Source organism: Palaemon carinicauda, chromosome 18, assembly GCF_036898095.1.
Source record: "Palaemon carinicauda isolate YSFRI2023 chromosome 18, ASM3689809v2, whole genome shotgun sequence".
Lineage (NCBI taxonomy): Eukaryota > Metazoa > Arthropoda > Malacostraca > Decapoda > Palaemonidae > Palaemon > Palaemon carinicauda.
The window spans coordinates 75,047,469-75,059,895 of NC_090742.1; the positions used below are offsets into that span (position 1 = coordinate 75,047,469).

Here is a 12,427-nt window from a genome sequence, read left to right on the forward strand (position 1 = left end):
ACTAACTCTCCATTCAACATGACATTCAACCTCGCTAAACCTTCCCTTCTCTTACATCTCATAACCTTACTCTTACCCACATTAACTCTCAACTGCCTTCTCTCACTAATCGGCCAAGCTTCTCTTCCGCGTCTGCAACCAGTACAGTATCATCCGCAAACAACAACTGATTTATCTCCCATTCATGGTCATTCTCGTCTACCAGTTTCAATCCTCGTCCAAGCACTCGAGCATTCACCTCTCTCACCACTTCATCAACATACAAGTTAAACAACCGTAGCGACATCACACATCCCTGTCTCAGCCCCATTCTCACCGGAAACCAATCGCTCACTTCATTTCCTATCCTAATACTATACATGCTTTACTACATTTGTAGAAACTTTTCACTGCTTGCAACAACCTTCCACCAACTCCATATAACCTCATCACATTCCACATTGGTTCGCTATCAACTCTACCATACGTTTTCTCCAGATCCATAAATGCAACATACACCTCCTTACCTTTTGCTAAATATTTTTCGCAAATCTGCCTAACTGTAAAAATCTGATTCATACAACCCCTACCTCTTCTAAAACCACCCTGTACTTCCAAGATTGCATTCTCTGTTTTATCCTTAATCCTATTAATCAGTACTCTACCATACACTTTTCCAACTACACTCAACAAACTAATGCCCCTTGAATTACAACACTCATACACATCTCCCTTACCCTTATATAGTGGTATAATACACGCACAAACCCAATCTACTGATACCATTGATAACACAAAACACATATTAAACAATCTCATCAACCATTCAAGTACAGTCACACCCCCTTCCTTCAACATCTCAGCTCTCACACCATCCATACCAGATGCTTTTCCTACTCTCGTTTCATCTAGTGCTCTCCTCACTTCCTCTCTTGTAATCTCTCTCTCATTCTCATCTCCCATCACCGGCACCTCAACACCTGCAACAGCAATTATATCTGCCTCCCTATTATCCTCATCATTCAGTAAACTTTCAAAATAACCAGGTAATGCCCAATATATGCAACGCGTAATTCATGAATGTCATGTTGAATGGAGAGTTACTTGAGGAGGTGGATCAGTTTAAGTACTTGGGGTCTGTTGTTGCAGCAAATGGTGGAGTGGAAGCAGATGTACGTCAGAGAGTGAATGAAGAATGCAAAGTGTTGGGGGCAGTGAAGGGAGTGGTAAATAGAGGGTTGGGTATGAATGTAAAGAGAGTTCTGTATGAGAAAGTGATTGTACGAACTGTGATGTATGGATAGGAGTTGTGGGGATTGAAAGTGACGGAGAGACAGTAATTGAATGTGTTCGAGATTAAGTGTCTAAGGAGTATGGCTGGTGTATCTCGAGAGGATAGAGTTAGGAACGAAGTAGTGAGGGTGAGAACGGGTGTAAGAAATATGTAAGAAGCTAGAGTGGATATGAATGTGTTGAGGTGGTTTGGCCATGTTGAGAGAATAGAAAAAGGCTGTCTGCTAAAGAAGGTGATGAATGCAAGAGTTGATGGCAGAAGTGCAAGAGTTGATGGCAGAAGTTCAAGAGGAAGGCCAAGGTTTGGGTAGGTGGATGGAGTAAAGAAAGCTCTGGGTGATAGGAGGATAAATATGAGAGAGGCAAGAGAGCGTGCTAGAAATAGGAATGAATAGCGAGCGATTGTGACGCGGTTCTGGTAGGCCCTGCTGCTTCCTTCGGTCGCCTTGGATGACCGCGGAGGTAGCAGCAGTAGTGGATTCGTGGATTCAGCGTTATGAAGCTTCATCTGTAGTGGATAACTGGGGAGGGTTGGCTGTGGCACCCTAGCAGTACCAGCCGAACTCGGTTGAGTCCCTTGTCAAGCTGGGAGGAACGTAGAAAGGAAAGGTCCCCTTTTTTCATTTGTTTGATGTTGGCTACCCCCCAAAATTGGGAGAAGTGCCTTGGTATATGTATGTATGTATGTAATTCATGCTTATATACTGTATATGAAAAGAAGAGGGAATCCCTTGAGAAGCAAGCTACAGTAGATGACTATCATGGCACCTCTGCTAAGATATCTATCTGGTTGAGGATCCCTCTCTTAAACACAATTTTCCCCTCATAGGTGCCACTATAGAGCTGAGCATGCATACATGTTAACAGCTTAGATTTGTTTCCTGAAGTGTCTTGTCAACACCCTGTGCCCAAACTAAGCCCAAAGCTCTGGATATCGTGAAATCGCACATTAGTAAAAAGGGTAATGAAGAAGCAATTTCACTCCCATCATGGGTTTTGTGGATGGAGCGTGAATTGAGTCTTTTTTGATAGAGGCAGTCATGAGAAATGAATAAGCCATGTAGAAAGGTACTTAGTCGGATTAGGTTTTTTGAAACAAGACTGCCTTTACTGATGACATGGATTCCTGCAAATATGCTGCAAGTAGATATTGGACTGAGGTCACCATAGCTAGGCTGTAATGCCATCAATAAAGAGGGTCCCACCTTACAAGAGTTTGGTTCGGTTACGATTGCCCCACTTTATTGCCTTGAGGACTAAGGTCATGTCCCACTCTGGGGGCCCGAGAATCTTGGGTGGGCCAGGCTGCTCGCAGCTCCTCATGAGCTTACACAACTCCCAGAAAGTGGATAGGTCTAATTCCTTCAGTCAGATCAACTCAAGGCCGAGCTGTAGCCTTTGACAGTTGTGACTGAGCGGAGCTTCTCTTGGTGAAGGAGGATGAAGATATCCATGATCTGTGCTAAAATTGCTCGAACCATAGAAAATCCCTTCTGCGACACTGATCGTAGAAGATGACCCTTCTTAGCCTGGTAGACAGCTATAGAGGACCTATGAAAATATGAAGATATCTGTGCAGTGTCTTGCAAAAGCCTTTCACTTGGAGGAGATGCTTGATAGTCTCCACCTGTGAAGAGCTGGTGTTACTTCTGCAAGTGTGGCTGACAGAGAAGAGAGGGCCACAGGGGGAGCTCTCACAGGACCTCGACCAGAAGAGCAAGAAGATTGAGATACCACTCGGTCTGAGGTCATCTGGGAGACACCAGGGTAATCCTGGTATGATAATCATACTGTTGATCACTAGATGGATCAGGCGGAAAGGCATAGATTTCCTGATGATCCCATGGGTGTTGGAAGGTATCTTCAAACATCGCTCATGGGTTCCGAACAGTGAGCAGAACACAAGGAGCTTCCAGTTCGGCCATGTGCCCTCCAGGGCAAGAAGCATTCCTCCACCAAAGGATGTGGCCTACAACATGCCAGTGGCAACTGAGTGTCTGCAGTACCTTCCTCTTGCCGGGAATTTATCTTACTGACAACTCCACGGCGTGAAACACTGCCCAAATCTGCATTCACTTCTTCAGCTCACAAAGAGGATGCGAGGCCGTTCCCCCTTGCTTGACATAAGCCACTACATTGATGTTGTCGCTCATCAATGCTACTGAATGCATCCTCAAATGTTTGCAATCCCAAGAAGGCTGTATGTATCTTAAGGATATTGAGGTGCAGATGCCCATTCATCAGTCTTCACCCCTAGACAACCTGGTCAACTAGATGTGCTCTCCAGCCCTCCTTCAACGCAACCAGAAACCGTAGCATGTCCAGAGTCATGTGGAACTTCCCTAGTAAGGTTGTCCTTGTCAAGCCACTAGGCCAGATTGTCCTGAACCTCCTGTCATACTAGAACAGGATGCAATGGGGGATCCCTGTTAGCTGACCGGTGGCCCTTCAGACATCTCTGTAATGATCTCTGATGGAGACAACTGCGACGACTGAGCTACTCTAACAAGGATAAGTTACCAAGAAAGCATTACAAGCCCCGAGCTGGTACTTCTGTCTTTGACAGGAATGCAGAAATGGTTGTACAACCTCCCTGAGCCTACAGATGGGATCATCTGTTGGTAAGACTCTAGCATGATGCAATGTCTATCAGTTTGTCTACGTTGCTCATGAATGGCAGAGGCAAGGAAGACAATGCCCTCGAAACTGATCATATAGACATATGATCAGCATCCAAACTCCTCTCCACTAAAGCTAGGACTAGAGAGGTCTAGGCAATGGCTGCAGGTAGACCTATAGGCTCCCCCAAACCTCCTATCCTTAGCTCACAAAGATGGCAAGCTTGTAGACACTACAAGAAACAATCAAGGTTGAGTGGGGACTCGAACCACAGTCCAACAGATTACCAGGCCATCCCCAGACCATGGCAAAATGCAAGAATCCGATCTCAATCCTGAAGCAACTGCCTCTCCAAGGATGCCAAGTTACACCAATCGTCAAGATACATCCGCAGACATATCCCTTGTGATTTGAGCCAAACGGCTACCAAAGTGAATACCTAGGGAGCCATACACAGTCCGAATCACAGTCATGAACTGGTACACTATACTGTAGAGGGAGAAGCAGCAGTACATTCGAGAGGATTGATGAACAGGCACTTGGAGATTCAGTACTAGTCTTGTCCTTCAGGTCTACCGAAAGTGTAAGTCTCCCTCTCCAATGGAAGACATCAAAGGCCATACTGTCTCTCCTGAAATTTTTTTGGCAAACAAACTTGTTCATGGGAGAGAGGTTGATACCAGCCTCCTTTACCACTGGTAAAAGCCAACTATAGAAGCCTGGAGATTCAGCTCGAACGACTTTGAGCGAGTTCTTCTCCAACATCCTTTCCACATCAGCCCACAAGGCCAGGGCTTATGAGGATGTCGGATGCTCCAACAATCGGAAATGTGGGGGGGGGTCCTATAAGGATAGCAACTTACCATCCGAAGAACACTAACTACCCAAGACTCGGCCAAGTCTCTTGGTGGCGCAACAGGCTCCCCCTACTCTCGGTAGCAGAAGGGTAATGCTGGCAACAGCATTAACCTCTCCCTCAATCCTTCCCACCACTAACCTTTTTAAAGGGAGTAGGCTGGGGTGCTCAAAAAGGCTGTGCCTGTTCAGGCTCTTTTCAGGAAGAGGTTGCAAAGCTGGCACTGGCCCTTCCTGGATCTTGATCCTACAGGCTTTCCTGCTTCCCCCTTCGAAGGACCTGCCACCACCTACATTCAGAACATAGGGATGCCTGTGAACAGTCATGCTTCCAGAAGCACAGAAGAAGAATGGATCTACAACTGGTTAACTAAAACCTGGCTGCAGAGTCTACCCTTCTCCTGGCAAACATGAGCTTCTGGCTTTGCATAATTAACAACCAATATTCACTTCCTGAAAAAGAAAGAAAATTAATGAGTTTGACAGGAGCTATCTGTACGTCTGTACACGACAGTGGCCAAAACAAAAGTGAAGGCTCTCAGACTGGGAAGGAGGTCAGGCCCATCATCTCCCCCCTCACCAGCTGGATAACGGCTTGTTAGCCAATTAACAACCAATTCCAGCTTGTGCTGAAACAATCTCCCGAATCAAAGGACAAGGGTTTTTATGATGTGTAGGAACAAAGATGCATCAAAGACCATTTTTTCCAGTCTAGGTACAAGGCATCTCTTGCAATTACAGTACCTAAAAATCCACATTTGGATGTAGGTATTGAAAATTTGTGGTCCTGTTGCAAAAAGGTACCCTTGGAGGTCTGGGGGACATCTTTGGGGATACAGAGTGACAACAGTTGGACTGTCTGAAGGAACTTCATTATTGGAAGGAGTACGGCATTCTGAGTTCTTGAGCAAGGTCTTCTTTTCCAGAGACAACTGAAGTCTGGTTGTCCTAAGATAAGTTTTAATTATTGTCTGGTCCTTTTTTTCTCCTTTATTTTGAATGTCAGGGTCCCCTGTTGCTTCTATTAAGCCACTTCTTGTTCCGAGTGGTCGTGAGATTTTCCTCCATTGTTTCACTATTTCCAATTTTAATGTTATATAAATTATATATATTTTTTATTAAAACATGAATCATTCAGGCCAGCACTGTGAGAGTTTAGTATTTAACCTAGTAGTCTGGTCAAACAATGTACAGTAGGATCCCGAATTATGCGAGAATTTGGTCGATTAATGACCTCGTGTAAATGGAAAATCGCGAATTTCGAAACACACAACTAACAGAAATAATTCCATTGCGGCCATGGCAACCAGCAATTTGCCTATTCAAATGTGTTTACTACCCATTTCCAATACTTTCTTTGTACTATACTGTATTTCTTTATAATATCAAATTGTTCTTGTAAATAAATAAAACATTTAATATACTTTAAAGTTCTAATAACTTGAAAAATGGTTAAAATTACAACCAGGATAGGTGTAAACACCATATATTTCCCATTATAACACAACCCAAAATACAGACAAATTTTAATGTTTGTCATATCTATTGTATAATACAACTGGTGAATAGCAAAACCATCACTCTATAGACTAGCTTGTTGTATGATTGAAAATCCAGAATTATCAAAATAAAGGTGATTTTATATCATGCGTTTCCTAAACACGCTAAAAAGCACAATAGAAAACGACAACCAATGTTTTGTTTACGTTTATCTCTGATCACAACGAAGAAACAGACGCATTTATACATCTGTGTTTTTGAATTGACAGCAATTTTACCAAGTATAGATTATATGTTGAATTTGTTATTACCAATGTTCTAATTATTTTTTATTAGAACTTTCAAATAAATTAAATGAATGCCATTTATGAAATGTTTTTCTTTATGATGCCGCCTGAAACGGAAACCTTCCATTTGTTTACGCTCCATCTTCAATCATAATAAACAAACGAATGCATTAAACACACATGATCTAAGTCATAACTAATGATATTACAAACATTTAGTAAACATTATGTTATTACAAATATTTTACTTACCGTATCCATATAAATTCCTAAATTCGTAGCAAAGCTGGAAATTTTTTTTTTTCCTTATGCGTTTAATCCACAATAGCAAACTGCCGCTAATGACAGAGTGATAACTTACGATAATTCTAAACTGTTACGAAAGATAATTGTCCTTTCCATATCCAAAATACTTTTCTTAACTTCAGTTATAAGTCAACTTTTACCCACCTCAATTATGGATCCATATGCAAAAAAGGTAAAAGAAGAAAGTACTAGGCCTATTTTTAAAGTCACCGAACAATTAGGTTACCGCTATAACGTTCGATGAGAGAGAGAGAGAGAGAGAGAGAGAGAGAGAGAGAGAGAGAGATGGTTTTAAAGTACTAAACAATAAATATGATAGGTTATAACACATTGGTGTTTATGTAATATTAACTGTATAGATGGTTTGAATAAGTTAAGAAATGGTGTAAACAATTCTTTGTTATTGTATTCGCGCGGAAGCTAGACATCAGCTGACGTGATCACAGCCAAAAGTAAAACAAAAATAAGTTAGCAATACTCGATTTTTAAAACACACCCGAAATTTAACAACATAAGTACATGTTTTATTATAGCGCAATTGACATTTAAAGTGTAAAAATTTTCTGGAATAGAATGGTCTTTCCTAAAAAATAGTGGTTTGCGGACGAAATCGGTTACCGTATTTTAAGCTATGATTGAAATGGATGTATACACGGTATAATTTTTTCGTTTTGTATTTAATTGACACTTCAAGAAAACCGATTTTGGTTTCTTCATCTATTTGTAAGTATTGTATAATATGAGAGAGAGAGAGAGAGAGAGCCTTACCTTATTGCCTTATTTTTTGTTTGGGTTCCCCCAGGTCCCTCAGTGTGAGGCACCTCGTATATCCACCAGAGAGTTGCTAATACATCTTCCGGTGTATTTTGCATCTTCCAGTCTTGGATGGTCTGGGATGCATCTTAGGTATTTATCGAGCTGATTTTTAAACGCATCTACGCTCACTCCTGATATGTTTCTTAGATGAGCTGGCAGCACATTAAATAGTCGCTGCATTATCAATGCTGGTGCGTAGTGGATTAATGTCCTGTGCGCCTTTCTCAGTTTACCTGGAATGCTTTTTGGTACTATTAATCTACCTCGGCTTGCTCTTTCTGATACTTTAAGCTCCATGATGTTTTCAGCAATTCCTTCTATTTGCTTCCATGCTTGTATTATCATGTAGCGTTCTCTTCTCCTTTCTAGACTGTATAGTTTTAAAAATTGCAGTCTTTCCCAGTAATCAAGGTCCTTAACTTCTTCTATTCTAGCAGTATAGGACCTTTGTACACTCTCTATTTGCGCAATATCCTTTTGGTAGTGTGGGTACCATATCACATTGCAGTACTCGAGTGTACTACGCACATAAGTTTTGTAAAGCATAATCATGTGTTCAGCTTTTCTTGTTTTAAAGTGTCTGAATAACATTCCCATTTTTGCTTTACATTTAGCCAACAGTGTTGCTATTTGGTCGTTGCATAACATATTCCTATTTAAAATTACACCAAGGTCTTTAATTGCTTCCTTGTTTGTGATTGTCTCATTATTAGGTCCCTTGTATGCATACACCATTCCTTCTCTGTTTCCATAATTTATTGATTCAAATTTATCGGAGTTAAATACCATCCTATTTATCTCCGCCCATTCATATATTTTGTTTAGATCTCTTTGTAGTGAGTTCCTATCTTCATCACAAGTAATTTCTCTACTTATTCTTGTGTCATCGGCGAAACTTCTCACTACGGAGTTTTCAACATCACAGTCTATGTCTGAGATCATAATAACAAATAGCAGTGCAGCTAATACCGTACCTTGGGGCACACCAGATATTACCTGGGCTTCATCTGATTTCTCGTCATTTGCAACCACTATCTGTTTTCTGTTTTGCAGGAATTCTTTTACCCATTTTCCTATCTTTCCCACAATATTATGCTTTCTCATTTTTTTCTCCAATATGTTATGGTCTACCTTGTCAAAGGCTTTTGCAAAATCTAGATAGATCACATCTGTGTCTTTTTCATTTATCATATTATTGTATATGTTTTCATAGTGAACTATCAGTTGGGTCTGTGTACTTTTTCCAGGTACGAAACCGTGTTGACCCATATTAAACAAATTATTTTTGACCAAATGGTTCATTATTTTCTTTTTTATTACCCTCTCATACACTTTCATAATATGTGATGTTAGACTAACAGGTCTATAATTGCTTGCCTCTAGTCTTGATCCACTTTTGAAGATAGGGGTTATATAAGCTAATTTATGTTTAACATATATCTCGCTCATATCTATACTCTGTCTTAGCAGTATTGCAAGTGGCTTCGCGATAGTGTTTGCAGTTTTTTTTAACAAAATCGCTGGAACTCCATCTGGTCCGGCTGCCGATCCATTTTTAATTTCGTTTATAGCCGTGACAATATCTGCTTCATTAATATCTATATCCGTTAGATATTCAACATTTTCTTCTCTCATTTCTGTTTCATTATTCTCATTCGCAATTCTTGGCGTGAACTCACTCTTATATTTTTCTGCTAATATGTTGCATATTTCCTTTTTTTCATTCGTTGGCCGTCCTTCAATTCTTAGAGGGCCTATTTCTATTCTCCTTTTATTCATCTTTTTTGCATAGGAGTAAAGTACTTTGGGGTTTCTTTTTATATTTTGAAGTGTCCTTTCTTCTAAGTCCCTTTTTTCATTTTCTTTCGACTGTATAATCTTTTGTTCTGCATTTTCTATCTTACATTTTATTTCCCTCATTTTCCACACATTTTTTTCTTTTGCAAGATTTTTCTTCCACTTTTTAATTTTCTGAAATAAGATCCTTCTGTCTCTTGGTATGCACGTCTTGTTTATTGTTTTTTTTCGGTACATATTTTTCAACAATTTTCTCCAGTATTTTGTACAGTATATCCGTATTTACCTGTATATTATCACTTATAAAAACATTTTTCCATTCTTTATTCAGTTCTTCATTTATTTCTGACCATTTTATATTCTTACTGTAAAAGTTATATTTTCCATATCCTTCCCAAAGTTTTGTGCTTTTATTAATTCTGTGATCACTTGCTTTGGAATGAACTATCAATTCTATGACATTGTGGTCTGAAATTCCCGTGTTATACACTATTATTTCTTTAACATAATTCACCTCATTCACAAATACTAGATCTAGGACATTTTCCTTTCTTGTTGGAATGTGGTTTATTTGTTGCATATTATGTTCTAATAGCATATCTTGAAGCTTTTCAAATTGCCTCTTATCTTCTGCGCTACTATTACTATCTTTTTTATATGTATACATACAACCACTTTCTTCTATCCGTTCTTTCCAATCCACGAAAGGAAAGTTAAAATCTCCGGATAGGAGTATATTCCAGTCTTTATGGTTTCTACATATATCATCTATTTTTTCTATTATTATGTCAAACTCCTTAGTGTTTGGGGGTCTGTAAACTACAATATTCATTAGTTTTTCAAATTCAAATTCTACCGCAATCAATTCACATTCTGTGTTGCTGTATTTTTCACATACTTTTCCTTGATTTATGTCTCTTCCATATATTGCGGTTCCCCCTTGATTCCTATTTTTTCTGTCTGATCTATAAGTTTGGAAACCCTTTATCTGGTCATCACTGCCAGTCTCTTGGGAATACCATGTTTCACTTATATTTAATATATCTATTTTTTCAATTTGGGTTAGTTCTTCTAAGAACTCTATTTTCCTTTTAGAGTTACTCGTGACTAAACCCTGTGCATTCATTACTATTATGGTTTGTGTTTCATCCCCATTATTTAATATTGGTAATAATATGGATTCTCCCATGCTTCCTTCCTGTTCTGATATGATGTTCTTTTCTTCATTTCCCAGAATTCTGCCATTAAAAAATCCAACTTTTCTATTATATTTGCTCTTTCGCCTTCATATTTATTTGTGTGTGTATACCTGCAACTGTCCCCATATCTGCACCAACCCCTGGCATTATAGATGCATTCTTTGTAGTTGGGCTCTAAAGGTGCCGGTTTGGGTTGAAAGGCCTCATATCTTGGGGCTCTTGGTTCAAAGCGCCAGAGAGTTATGGGGTCCTTTGACTGGCCAGACAGTACTACGTTAGATCCTTCTCTTTGGTTACGGTTCTTTCTCTTTGCCTACACATACGCCGAATAGTCTGGCCTATTCTTAACAGATTCTCCTCTGTCCTCACACACCTGACAACACTGAGGTTACTAAACAATTCTTCTTCGCTCAAGGGGTTAACTACTGCACTGTATTTGTTCTGTGGCTACTTTCCTCTTAGTAAGGGTAGAAGAGACTCTTTAGCTATGGTAAGCAGCTCTTCTAGGAGAAGGACACTCCAAAATCAAACCATTGTTCTCTAGTCTTGGGTAGTGCCATAGCCTCTGTACCATGGTCTTCCACTGTCTTGGGTTAGAGTTCTCTTGCTTGAGGGTACAATCAGGCACACTATTCTATTTAATTTCTCTGCCTCTTGTTTTGTTAAAGTTTTCATAATTTATATAGGAAATATTTTAATGTTACTCTTCTTAAAATATTTTATTTTTCCTTCTTTCCTTTCCTTACTGGGCTATTTTCTCTGTTGGGGCCCCTGGGCTTATAGCATTTTTGCTTTTCCAGCTAGGGTTGTAGCTTAGCAAATAATAATAATAATAATAATATACACGGCCTGCTTTTTTGTTTCTTTTTTTTGTTTCTTTTTTGCTTTCATTTTTCTTTTCAGTTTGCTGAGTTTTCTTACTTACATTCATGGTTGCAGGATGCATATATCGACATTTTTTGTTGTAAATGCATCCTTTTCCTTCTTTTAGGTTTTTGCATATTTTTGGATGGAGATCTCTGCATTCGTCTCCATATCCGTCTAAATAACGCGCGCACACACCACACACACACACACAGAGAGAGAGAGAGGAGAGAGAGAGAGAGAGAGAGAGAGAGAGAGAGAGAGAGAGAGAGAGAGAGAGAGAGCTGTAGCTGTTGTAATTGAATGTCGTGTTTTTGTTTCGTGTACCCCCTGAAGCGAGGAATTGATCGCCACAACTAACAATATTCATGTTAATTTCATTCATAAACTCAAGTTGCCATATGTGAACTATGGTTTTATTTCTTACGGAGAGAGAGAGAGAGAGAGAGAGAGAGAGAGAGATTTCTGCCATCAAATCTCTCTCTCTCTCTCTAGATTTTATTTTACCGTCTACTCTACAAAACCAATGTTTGCAAATCAAATGTATACTGTTTAAAATATGACAAAATATTGATGACTCGTTACCGAAGTTTAGGCTATTCACTGCCGATAAACGAACCCAGTCTACTCGTGAAAACCTTGAACGCCCAGAGGGAAAAATAAGGCTTTTAAATATACTGTACTAAACAAAAATAATGCTTTAATATACCATCATTAACACTACCATTACAATTATCGTAAGGTTGGAGAAAGATAAAGATTGCCGAGAACGTAACCACATTTCTGTTTACATTTTGTCAGCTGACTCGCACAGTTAACAGTTGATTTCATTGTTGATGTGGAATTTTATCCTTAAATAGGCTATTCATTATGAAATTATGTTAATGAAATGTAATGTTAATATTGTTTTGA

At 39.4% G+C, this 12,427-nt stretch overlaps 1 protein-coding gene across 1 annotated transcript in view; it reads left to right on the forward strand.

Moving 5' to 3' along the window:
* LOC137657902 (recQ-mediated genome instability protein 2-like) overlaps window positions 1-12,427 on the forward strand; it is a 35,772-nt gene that overhangs the window by 22,859 nt on the left and 486 nt on the right. The window lies entirely within an intron of this gene.